Source organism: Choloepus didactylus, chromosome 9 (assembly GCF_015220235.1).
Source record: "Choloepus didactylus isolate mChoDid1 chromosome 9, mChoDid1.pri, whole genome shotgun sequence".
Classification (NCBI taxonomy): Eukaryota; Metazoa; Chordata; class Mammalia; order Pilosa; family Megalonychidae; genus Choloepus; species Choloepus didactylus.
The window spans coordinates 1,318,899-1,331,179 of record NC_051315.1 but is presented as its reverse complement, the minus strand read 5'-3'; positions in this window follow the sequence as shown (position 1 = coordinate 1,331,179).

Below are 12,281 nucleotides of genomic sequence, written 5' to 3'. Positions count from 1 at the left end.
GTATGTGTGTGTATCTGTATATATATATAAAGTTGGCTCTAAAACATGAATGGTGGGCTGTCGGGTGGAGTTGACTTTCTTGTTTATGGAAGGACAGAGCCAGAGGAGCTAGTTCCTGGTTCTCCATGGCCTCTGGACATGGTGCCCTGACTCCCTCAGCCTCCTGGGAAGTGATGCCTGAGGTGGTCCCACAGACACTTGGGTAGGGGGACTGCCCAATGCACAGGTGAGCACAGGGTCACACACTGCTGTTGGGACCCCTCGAGTGACGCTCAGCTTCGCACTGGGAACTTGTCCCTGAGAAATAGTGCATTTCATCTTCCCACGTTGGGGCATGCCAGAGGCATTCAGGCTGCACTTTCTAAATACCTCAAAGACAGGCTGGGGATGTGGCCAAGTCAGACAAACAGCGTGCTGGGTTCCAGTGTCCCTGGGGCATTTTTTCAAACCCCCAAGTCCTCTGAGCTTGGCAACTCCAAGGCCCAGAACCAGGGAGAAGCCATCCAGCACCTTCAAACTACCTGCACCCAAACCATCCAGGGGTGAAAGATGATAAGAACATGGCAGTGATAATGAGGTTCCTTTAACATTAAAAGGAAATCCAGCCTTTCTCCAGGTCCCTAAGGAGTGGAAAACCCGCCAGAGGCTGCCACGACATAGTGAATACATTGCTTAAAGGCTGGGGTCCAATGCAACATTTATCCTCAAGCCATGTTCAATGTAATGCAAATAACCCACAAAGAATCCATTGCTTCTTTCAGGAGACCACAGTCTGCCAAGCAAGGAGATTGCTGCAAGGCAGAAATGACCCACCCTGCAGGGAAATGGGGGTGTGATCTGCACTGGTGGGAGTGAGGTACAGTTGCCTGGAGCAGGGCATCTGAGGTGGCAGAACAGGGCCACATCTCTGGATGGCTGGGTGGCCAGGGCCATCAGGACAATCAGAATCAACCTGTGACCTCAGGAATCAGGAACTGTGACATCACAGGAGGTCAAGATCAGGAGCCTCAATCCAAGAGAAATCACTTTTATTCCAGTGTGTGTATGTGTGTGCACATGTGTGTACACACTGTATGCACATGCATATAATTACTGTGAGCCACTTTTCCTCCTTATAGTAGATTTTGATCATCTTCCTTTGTCAATAGATATAGGCATAACTTATCTTGCTTCAACTTCCAAGAGATTATGGGTCACTGCACAGCTGTTTTAGTTCATTAAAGCTGCTGAAATGCAATATACCTGAAACAGGCCTGTTTTTAACAATGGGGATTTATTAGTTTACAAGCTTACAGTTCAGAGGCTGTGAAAAGTCCAAATCAAGGCATCATCAAAATGAGACACATGGTGGCATCTACAGGTCTCTCACTTCTCTTCCAAGTTTCATTGACTTCAATGTCCTTCTCTCTGTTTTTGTGGTTTTCTCTATTCACTTCTCTGATGTCTCTTCTAGCATCTGTGTCTTTCTCTCTGAATTTTATCCTCTTATAAAGTGTCAGGGCTCTCCAGAGTGGCAGGAGACAAGAGAGAGTGACAGTCAAGTGCTAGACGGACAGGGTTTTGAAGGGGTCATGTGATGTCTTTTCTGACTGTTAGGGGGTCTTCTGGAGACTGTGTTCAAATGTCCCTAGACTCATGATACCCTGAGAGCCAAAACCTGCAGCATCTCTGAAAGGCAGGCAGGCGTCTGGTCCAGCTTCACAGGGAGGGAGAACCAACAAGGGAGATGGAGATCTCTGCCAGAAGGAAGAATTCAGACAAGCTCCCCAGGCCAGTAAAACTTGATTTTTAAATAAAGTTATCAGGTCAGAAATCCAAACAGTGAGCCACTTAAGAGTGAGGAGATGCATAAAATAAAGAGTTGCACTCGGCACATTTCAGATGGGTGAGAGTTATGGCAGTTGTACTTTTTAGTGCCTGGGAAGGGTTATAAATAACCAAGCAAAAGGGGTTTCCCATCCACTCTTACAAACACACAAACACTCACAGACACACACACACACACACACACACACACACACACATTCTGTAACTGTGCCTTGTATTTTTCAGGGGTTCCAAAATTTAAATAAATGATTTACTGTGATACAGATATTGAATGTGTCAAGTTTTCACCAGCAATGAGTTTTACCAGAGAAGCTTAAATCCTGAGCATGTGAAACAGCTCAGTACACAAACCAGTACCCTATATGTCAGATGGAAGAGAGCAGATTCCCTGAGAGCCAGGTGTGGGGAGGGCATTGGGGAAGAGGGTTCTCATGGAGGGGTCTTGCTTTACTAATCAGGCAGAACAGTCCATGACAGTCTTATCCATATCATTCCTTCTCATCTGCACAAACACTTCCCTCCACCAGTAGGGTCTGGTCCCCAGCAGGGGGGAGAGGGGACTTCAACCAGGGGTGCTTCTCCGTTTCACACCCAAGGTTGTCTCTGGGCTGTGAGGGATGGGGAGTGAGAGCTGAGGGACCCATCCTATTTTACATTCTCAGGAGGAGCATCTTCCACAGGATGGTGAGGATGGCCAAGTCTAAAGACCAAGCTCTCTGGAAGGAAAGACAAAAGTCCAGCCCAGAGTACGTCCTGTTGGCCATTCATGTCAAGTCCCCTTTCCTCATCTTTGTGCCACTTCCTTTGCTGCATGTGCCACCCCTAGTTGACCAGTTGACAAGCTTTAACCTATTGCCCACTTCAGAACCTTGGTCATGGCTTCCAGGCACAGATTCTTGCCTGGCCTGAGACCTGGGCTTCACAGAGCTCCCTGACTGCTCTGTGCTTCCTGGGGTGTCTGTACCTTCACAGCCTCCTGTTCATGCCCCTCAGGCTCCCCATGGCTCTCCCACATTAACTTCCAGCCTCTCATTCAAGATTCCCTGCAGTGCAAGCTCATGGGACAGGGACACAGCTATAGAATAGGCCCATGCATATTCTCTAGGGGGAAAAGGGAAGGTGCATGAGACTAGAGAGAGAGGGAGAGTTGAAGATCAGTGGTTCATTTTCAGTCCCATGCAAACCATAAAAAAAGGATAATCAGCAGCAAAACTTTGTCTTTCATTGAGGGCCCCATCTACAGGATTCTTTTTCCTAGTGAGAAAGTCAAACTTTGAGATATTTCAGGATTCCACAGTTATTGCCTTTTCTGCCTACAGGGATTGAATCATGCCCCCCACAAAATATGTGTTCATATCTTAATCCACAGTGCTGTGGCTGTGAACCATTAGTATATAGGACCTTTAAAGGTGGTGCTAGTTAAGGTGTGCCCAAACTGAAGGAGATGGGACTTAATCCAATACAGATGAAGTCTTGTAAGTAAAGGAGATTGGATTTGGGAGAAGATGTCAAAAGTTAGCAGAAGCCACAGTAGCAGACACAAGGAGAGAGAGAGCACCATGTGATAGAGGATTGCTGGAATTCTACAGACTCCAGGAGAAAGCAAGTCTTGCCAATACCTTAATGGTAGACTCCTAAAACATTACAACATAAATACCTGTTGCTTAACCAACCAGCTTGCAGTACTTGTCATAGCAGCCCTGGTAAACTGAGGCAGGCACAGAGCAAAGGGAAAGATAAAGACCTGGTGTCCTTGTGTCCAGGTGCTGCAATGGCATGCTCAGAGAGTATTTGCAGTAGAGTTAGGAACAACAGGATTATACAGGTATCCATTCATTCATCTATTTATTCTCCATTCAACAACTATTTATTTAGCACATTGGCCATGAAGGGTTATGGAAGGGTGTTCTGGTTTGCTAAAGCTGCCAGGATGCAAACTACCTGAAATGGACTGGCTTTTATCAATGGAGATTTCTTAGGTTGCAAATTGACACTTCTAAGGCCATTAAAATGCCCTAAATGAGGCATCAAGAGGAAGATACCTTCTCTGAAGAAAGGCGGTTGTTATCCAGGGTTTCTCTGCCACACTGGAAGGCTCATGGTGATGTCTGCTGGTCCTTCATCTCCTGAGTTCTGGCTTCAAAATGGCCTTCTCCAAAATGTCTCTGGGCTTCTACCTTAGCTTCTCTGAGTTCTCCAATACATCTCTGCTTTCTATCATCTCATGGGGGACTCCAGTAAGACTATTAAGACCAATCTTGAATGGGCTGGGTCACATCTCCATAGAAACCACCTAATCAAAAGGTCCCACTCACAATAGTTCTGCCACCACAAGATTGGATTAAAATAACATGGCGGCTTTGCAAAGCGAGCTAGCTAGTAGGGCTGCAGAGAGGGGGAGGCTGTGGAGGACAGGTCCCCAGAGAAAGCATCTCTCGGAATGTTAGTCTCAGGTGAGCACGCCTCATCCATAGAAACTGGCTTGAAAGGGGATTTGGGTGACCAGGGAATGGCTGGCAACTGAGGTGGGGCTGGGCAGGCCCCCACAAGGGAAGAGTTGCCCCTCCAAAGTTTTCCCTTCCTAAAGCAGGCAGCTAAAAGCTATCACTGTAGCGGGCACGGGGTATGGAACCACATTGGAGAGGAAGAGGCGGTAGTAGTTTCTGGCTGCAGGTGACCCAACCACTGCCTACTTGAAAGGAAGAAAAGAAAAATGCCCCCACTGGAGAATTAAGGCTGCTGTTGGCTGCTCTAGAGGGTAAGGACAGAGGCCTCCCACGGGTGAAACTGGAGAGCTCGCTGGTTACACGTAGGGGCTCAGACAACATTATTTGATCGCTGGAGATGGACCCGACGACCCCGAGGCTCACACACCAGCACTGCAGCTAGCGGGGCTCCGTGAGTGGCAGAAGCCACGACGCAGCTAGGCGGGGGACTACGGAGTCGGTGGGACTCGGGGCATGCAGGACTGAGAAACTTCTCTGCAGTGGACAAGGATTTTTCCAGCAGATGGTGGGGTGTTACTGTTTGTGGCCAGCAGAATGGGAGGTCCTGGTGCATGAAGGGTGGTGCGGCAACCCAGCAGAGGCAGGGCGGTGAAGTGTATCAGATGTGCTGTAAATTTCCGTGGAGCTGGAGAAGAGAGATCATGACACCATGGTGATTGCTGATAGCGACCTGACAGGGGCAGGGACCAGTTGCATTGAAGCACAGGGAATGTGAGGTGAGACAGGGAAGGTCTGTGATCAGCCTCAGGGAAAGCTGTGACCTATTGAATTAAGTGAAAGACAAAATGCCTCTTCAGTCTGGGGTGCCTCAGAGTCTGATCTGAGACTTCAAACACCCAGGTTTTTCCGGTACTTGTGCCTGCCCCTCCCACCGTCTCGGTCTTCCATGGGTGGTAGGATTCCAGCGTGCCCAGCTGCCTTTGGCTAAGGGTGGTTAACCTCCAGGCACTAGTCCGGTTGCAATGTAGCCCAGGGAGGTGGACAAGGGGTCCAAAGCCACCCAGACTGAATGCCACCAGCAGGACAGCACTGAAACAACCAGAGTCGAGAAAGTGCAGCGGTGAAGGAAAGGGGTGGGGCACTGAATTGGGGTGTTCAGCCTGGGGGCCGACACAGACTTGTAAAGCACCAACCTCTCCAGTTTTGACCACAACCCCACCAACACCACCACCACTAAACTTCAAATCTTTGGAGGGCAAGAACCACCATTTTATGCCAAGCATACACTAGGCATGCAGTAAGTGTTGAATTAACATTATACATGGGTGGGTGTTATGCAAAAGGAGGGCAAAAGAGAAGTATTTTCATACGTGTTACTATGCCTATGGACATTTTGTCTCTTCTTCCATATGGAAGATTAACCAGCCACGCTGCCTGTGAGGCCTCAGGTATGCCCCAAGGAAAGGCTGCTCCACAAGCTGCCAACCAGATGTGGAGGTCAATTGCAAAGGAACCCTCCATTTTGTGTTATGCTGACCAGACTGCAGGTTTTGTTTGTATGTTTTGGTTATTGTTTTTTGCTTGCAAATGTTTCTTGTAAACTCAGCTGACTGGATTATAAGGATATGGGCTCCCTACCTTTGTGGTATGTTAGCTTTAAGTCACTTATTCCACCATTTGTTTCAGGAAACCCTTCTAGGACAAAATCACCAATAATTTGCCCAGCCTCTGTTTGAATCTTTTCATTGACTAGGAACAATGCATTAAATTCTCACTGTCCCTTTTTGGGGGGAGGTAGGCACAAATTCATTTAAAAATATGTGTATTTAATTACTTTTGCCCAAGAAAGGTATTTCAGTTTCAACTCTCATTATGAAATTTTTCAAATATTCATTCTATAAACAAAATACTTACTTTCAAAATACTGGCTGTACCACTTTCTAGCTGTGTGAACTTGAGCAAGTTACTTAAACTTTCTGTGGTTCAATTTCCTCATCTTAAAAATCTATCTAACATGACAAGATGCTCAGCAGGATGGTTGGGGGTAGGGAATGGGGAGTTAATGCTTAATTGATAAAGATAGAAAAGTTTTGGGAATGGATGATGGTGATGGTAGCACAACATTATGAATGTAATTTACACCAATGATTTATACATATGAGTGTGGTTAAAAGGGTAAATTTAGGTTGTATATAGTTACTAGAATAAAAAAATTAAATGGACTGTACAACACAGTGAACACTAATTTACACTATGGACTATAGTTAGTAGTACAATTATAATATTCTTTCATTAATTTTTTTAACAAAGGGACCACACTAATGCAAATTATCAGTAATAAGGTAAGTATAGGTGAATGGTGTATTTTCTACATGATTTTTCTGCAAACCTACAACTTCTCTAATACTACTACTAATAAAATGAGAAACTTCCAAAAGTTAAAAAAAATTAATAAAAATAAAAATAAATAAAAATAAAAGAACATGGCCTTTTATGGGGTACATAATAGATTCAAACCACCACAAATGGACAGCAATTATTTCATTTAACAAATGTACATTGAGCACCTACTATGTGCCAGGCTCTGTGCTAGGGTCAGGGATCAGTGGTGACTCAGATCAGCAAGCTCCCTCCCCTCATGGAGCCAACATTCTGCTGTGAGAAGACAAAGAGCAGATACCTTAAGGTATAACAATGCAAGACAATGACTGAGTGGGAAATAATTGTGCAGTGAGGTAGATGTTAACTGGGAGAGGCTGCTTTGGGAAGGATGATGCTTCCACCAAAATCTGAAGGACATGAAGGAAGTGCTCACAGAAATAACCAGTCTAGAAAACAGCCTAGGAAACAATGCAAGCCTCAGAGGTCTGAAAACTGTGGTGTGTTCAAGACCATGAAGGGAGTCTGGCTAGGAAATGAGCAAGAGGAAGGGGGACTCTGCATGAAGGTGGAAAGCAAAGGTGTGGCAGGTGTGTACATGTATTATAGGAGGGATGGGAAGTGATCTAGGGCTTTAAACAGGGAGAGATGTTTGGAAGATCATGCTGCTGATGTGTGATGAGCAGATTGGAAGAGTGCAAACAATTTAGAGGCCATTGAGAAGGGAGCAGAAGGTGGTGCTTTCACAAGGCAGGTGGCAGTCAGAGTAGAGACACATGGAGGAGCATGAGGTGCACTTAGAGCTGATGCTGGATTCTTTGTGGTAAGGGGGTGAAAGTAAGGAATGCAGCCAGACTCAGATTTCTGGATTGAGTAATCTATAGATAGTGGTGAGACTTCTTGAGATGATGAAAGCAGGAAGGTAGGTGTTATGGGATGAATTGTGTCCCCAAAAAGATATGCTGAAATCCTAACCCCCAGTAACCCACAATATGTCACTATTTGGAAATAGGGTCATTTTTGGGGAATCAGTTGAGATAAAGTGAAGTCATTTTGGAATAAGGTGAGTCCTTATAAGAAGAGGAGAATTGGACTTGGACAGACCAGAGAGGAGAACGTCCATGAAGATTCAGGTGACAGAGGCCATGTGGAGATGAAGGCCATGATTGCAGGGATGTGCACACAAGCCAAGGAAAGTCAAGGATGGCCAACACCAGAAGCTGGAAGAGGCAAGGGAGGATTCTCCCCTACATATTTCAGAGGGAGCATGGCCCTGCTGACACTCTGATTGCAGACCTCTAGCCTCCATAACTATGAGACCATCCATTGCTGTTGTTTTAAGACACCAACTTTGTTATGGTGGCCCCAGGAAACTCCGTGAGGAAGGAAGCATGTCAGTCCCTGTGCTGAGGAAGCTGACAGCCTGGTGGTGAGACAAAGGCATAAAATGTAAACCATTGGTGGCAGATGTCCTCAGTGGGTTCCTGGGGATGCAACACGAGCCCTCTGGAGGGAGAGCTGCTCACTGGACCATCTGGCTCACTGGGACCTCCACTGAAGACCAAGTGGTGCTTTCTGCAGCCGTCCATCAAGAGAGCAACAACTGAGAGCAGTACACTGGACTCCAAAATCCTGCTCTCCAGATATTTATCATGGGATTATTACAACAGGCCAGGAGAAACTGAAGGAGCAGAGTATGTACTTCTTGAGAGATTACATAGTTTCCCTTAATTTTCAAATGTGTCAAAGACCGATATGCTGACCTCTTCCAATTAGTCAAATAACCTACTCAGCAACAGTAGAATTATTTAAGGCATTAAATGGCAAAATATGACTGCAACTGTTTCCCAAGAGAAGACAGGGCCATCCTGCTGCCCCTGGCAGGTTTGGGTCCAGGGTCAGAGGTGGGGATGGGTCCAAGGTCCCATGGTCAGTGCAGTAACCCATCCAGAGTAGAAGGCTCCATATGGTGGAGGGACCACAGTGTTTACAGAACACACACTGTTTCCAAGGTAGCCTGGGGAAAATTGCAGTCTATAGCTTAACTAAAGGAGACTTGTTTGCTGGGACATGGGAGAAAGCAAAACAATAAATATTATCAATAAATATTGACTCCTTTGCCTTGAGCACTCTCTCTCTCTCTCTCTCATGCACACACACACACACACACACACACAGATGCACACATACACAGAAGTCCTGGCAACACAGGCTTTTACTGTCTCCACACACAGCACCACCAGGAGACTCAACCTGGCGCTCTGTGCTGTGAAAACAGGCACATGCTTGAAGCCTTTCATTCAGAAAAACATACAAAATTGGCATCCATCCTGGAAAGAAGATTAAACTGTTAACTGAAATATTAACAAGGAAGTACACTTTTCCAAAAATAACAATTTAAATACTATTATAACAAAATTGCATTTGCAAAAATTAAGAATTTCACATTAGCACCTGGACTCCAAACACACAAGGTGCTGCCTGGGTTCCAGGAAGTAGGGGGCACCTTTATTTGCTTGGCAATGTTAGCACCTCCACTTTGTTGGACTTCATGCAGTTTTGTCTAAGACTGATGAGCTGACTGTGCTACAGAGGGAAAAATCTACTGCAGAGCTGTAATAGCTAGTAGAGTTGTTGACAAGCCAGGAACTCCCTCTATGGAGAGCAAACGCCATGCTACATGACAACAAATGGAGGAAGGGCTGTGGTCTGTTCAATTACCAAAGCACAGCCCCATTTATGATGTAATTTGGAATTTTTTTCTACTAAGTTTTGTGCTTTTTATGGTTTTGTTGCCCACAGAAGTGATTATTTTCAAGTTGATAAGTGATCCTGTGCTTGACTTTTGAACTGGTGCTCTCTTGGAGACCACTTAGCCTACGTGGGCAGGTATTGGGATGAGATATGGATGGGGAAATGTGAAAGGACACATGCAAATGTGGGATATTAAAAACCATAAACTTATTTCCAAACCAGTGGTCTTTAATTTGCCATGTTTTGTTTGGTGCCCAGATGGGAAACACATTTTACCTGCCACATGTGCACACAGGTTATGTGTTAGTAATGGGGACACATTTTAGCATTATGTCAGCTCTTTCCTGCACAGTGTGTCATGCCATCAAGTACAGAAATATGGCCAGTTTCTTAGCACCATTTTGGAACTGAATATTTCCATCAAAAACAATGACCTCTCAAGCAATTCCAAATGAAGTACCCAGTGAGGAACCTAACTTGCAGTGATTTATAGACTCTCAGTTTTAAGAAATAAACCAGTTGCCCATTCCAAGCTGCATGACAAGAACTCACCCCTGAATATGAAATCACAACCAGGAAATGACAAGCCATTATCAAAGGCAGCCCTTTATAATCAAAGGAAGTAGGATGCTAAGAAAGCTGCATAGAAGCAAGAAGTGACAAGAACCAAGAGTTGGTGTGTACCCAACCCAACAAGGCACATCATGAAATACTGTCTCTCTGTTAACATCTGGGGACCCTGAGATAGACTGAAAATAAAAAAACAAAAAACTAAATAAGGAACAGAATAAATTGAACTTTGAAAGAACAAGAACAATGGGAACACAGCAAGAAAAATGAGTTGGAGAAAATCTTAAAAGATACTGCCTTTCTCTGGGAGAAGGAAGATTTGGGATTGGGTATCTAAAGATTCACAGAAGTCAGTGCAAACATATCTTCTGGGTTAAATCTATTGGAATATACTGAATATCACATACCCATACTTCATGCACATCTATCATAAAAAAAATTTACCCAAGAAATTCTGTATATGTGTGAAATTATTTATGGCCATTTGATTTTTTCTACCTTTCAATACATGATATAGAAAAGAGACACATGAATTTCTTAGCTAGTGTTGGCCAATTGAAATACAAATATTGTTATTCAGTAGGGGACAGTATTTGCCACCTAAATGCATAAAGGCCTTTAAATTTTAAAGCATTCAGGTAACACATTAGGTTGGCTTAAAATAAGTCAATACAAAACAAATGAAGTGAATAAATTTTTGTGTAACTTTAGAATGAATATTAGTTTCTTTCTCTTTAGCTTGGATTAACTCACTAAGTTGTTCAGTATCATCTCAATGAGTAATTTGTGCAAAACCGAATAGCTTTATAGTCTACTTCCTCAAGATGAGTCTTTAAAGTTTTCTTTGTTGCTCCTTAAACAGACTCAGACTTTACACTATTCAATGAGTGTGTCCATTTGAGGACCCCCGGGAAAGGCTGGAAATGCACTCAAGTGTTATTATTTTCCCTTTTGCACAGGAATTTAGGTAACCTCTTTGATGACTTCCACTGGTTAGAGATAGAGCTGGACCACAGAATTCTGGTGTCCTGGGACTCATATATTTCTTCATGGAAGAATTTATTTGGTGTATTCTACAAGCTAAGATTTCTCTAAGTATTATCAGGATATAATGAAAACTCCCACATGGATTCTGTCTGGGAGGAATTAATAATACATGTGATGTTTCCAATACATAACAGAATTGTAAAAAAAAAATAAAAAAATTATATATTAGAAAATGAAGAAGACAGTGCTAAGTGGCAAGACAAAGACCCAGTGTGGAGAAATTAGAATTTTGTGCATTGCTGCTGGGAATGTAGAATGGTGCAGCTACTATGGAAACAGTTTGGCAGTTCCTGAGAGAGTTAATCATAGGACTGCTGTATTACTTGGCATTTCCACTCCTAGGTATATACCCAAAAGACATGAAAATAGGAGCTCAAAGTGGTACTTGCATGTCAGTGTTCATGGAGCATTATTCACAACAGCCAAAAGGTGGAACCAACACAAGTGTCCATCAACAGATGATGGATAAATGAAATGTGGTGTATACATACACTGGAATATTATTTGGTAAATGGAGTTCTAATGCATGCAACCACATGGATGAATCTTAAAGACATGTTGAGTGAAATAAGGAGATAAAAAAGAAAAAAAAACTTTCCACTTATATGAAATATCTTGAATAAGCAAATTTGTAGACACAGAAAGTAGATCAGAAGTTACCAGAAGCTGTGGGAGGGGAGGGGGAGTTAAGGTTTGATGTGTATAGAGTTTCTGTTTGGTCTGATGAAAAAGTTTAGGTAATGGATGATGGCAATGGTAGCACATTGTCATTATGAATGTAATTAATACCACTGAATGAACATTCAAAATTGCATAAAATCGCAAATTTGAATTTTAATAAATTAACGGCAAATACCACAGTAAAATTGAAATAAAATAAAAGATAGAGAGAGCAAGAGACACCCCAAGAAGTGACTTTGAGAAACCAGAGGAGGGGGCTCTCTTTAGCTGCTGACCCTGATGCCACTTTGGGGAGAGCCTGGGTTCCCCCTTTCTTCCAGCTCCCCATGAATTCAAGGCCATCTAGGTGCAGAGATTTCTGTCTGCCTGAGCAGGGGTCTTTGTAAAGCAAACAGCAGCAGCATATTATGTCTAAAGTTTGTGGCAAGGGCATGACCTGCCAGAACAGTGAAGGTTTTCTTTGTTTTCAGTTTCTATCTTGAATACAAATGGGAGTTTCTTACACCTGTTCCAGGAAAGAGAATTTCTTTTGCATTTTATGAAGCTGATTTTAGGTGCTTTACCACATTCTGGGGA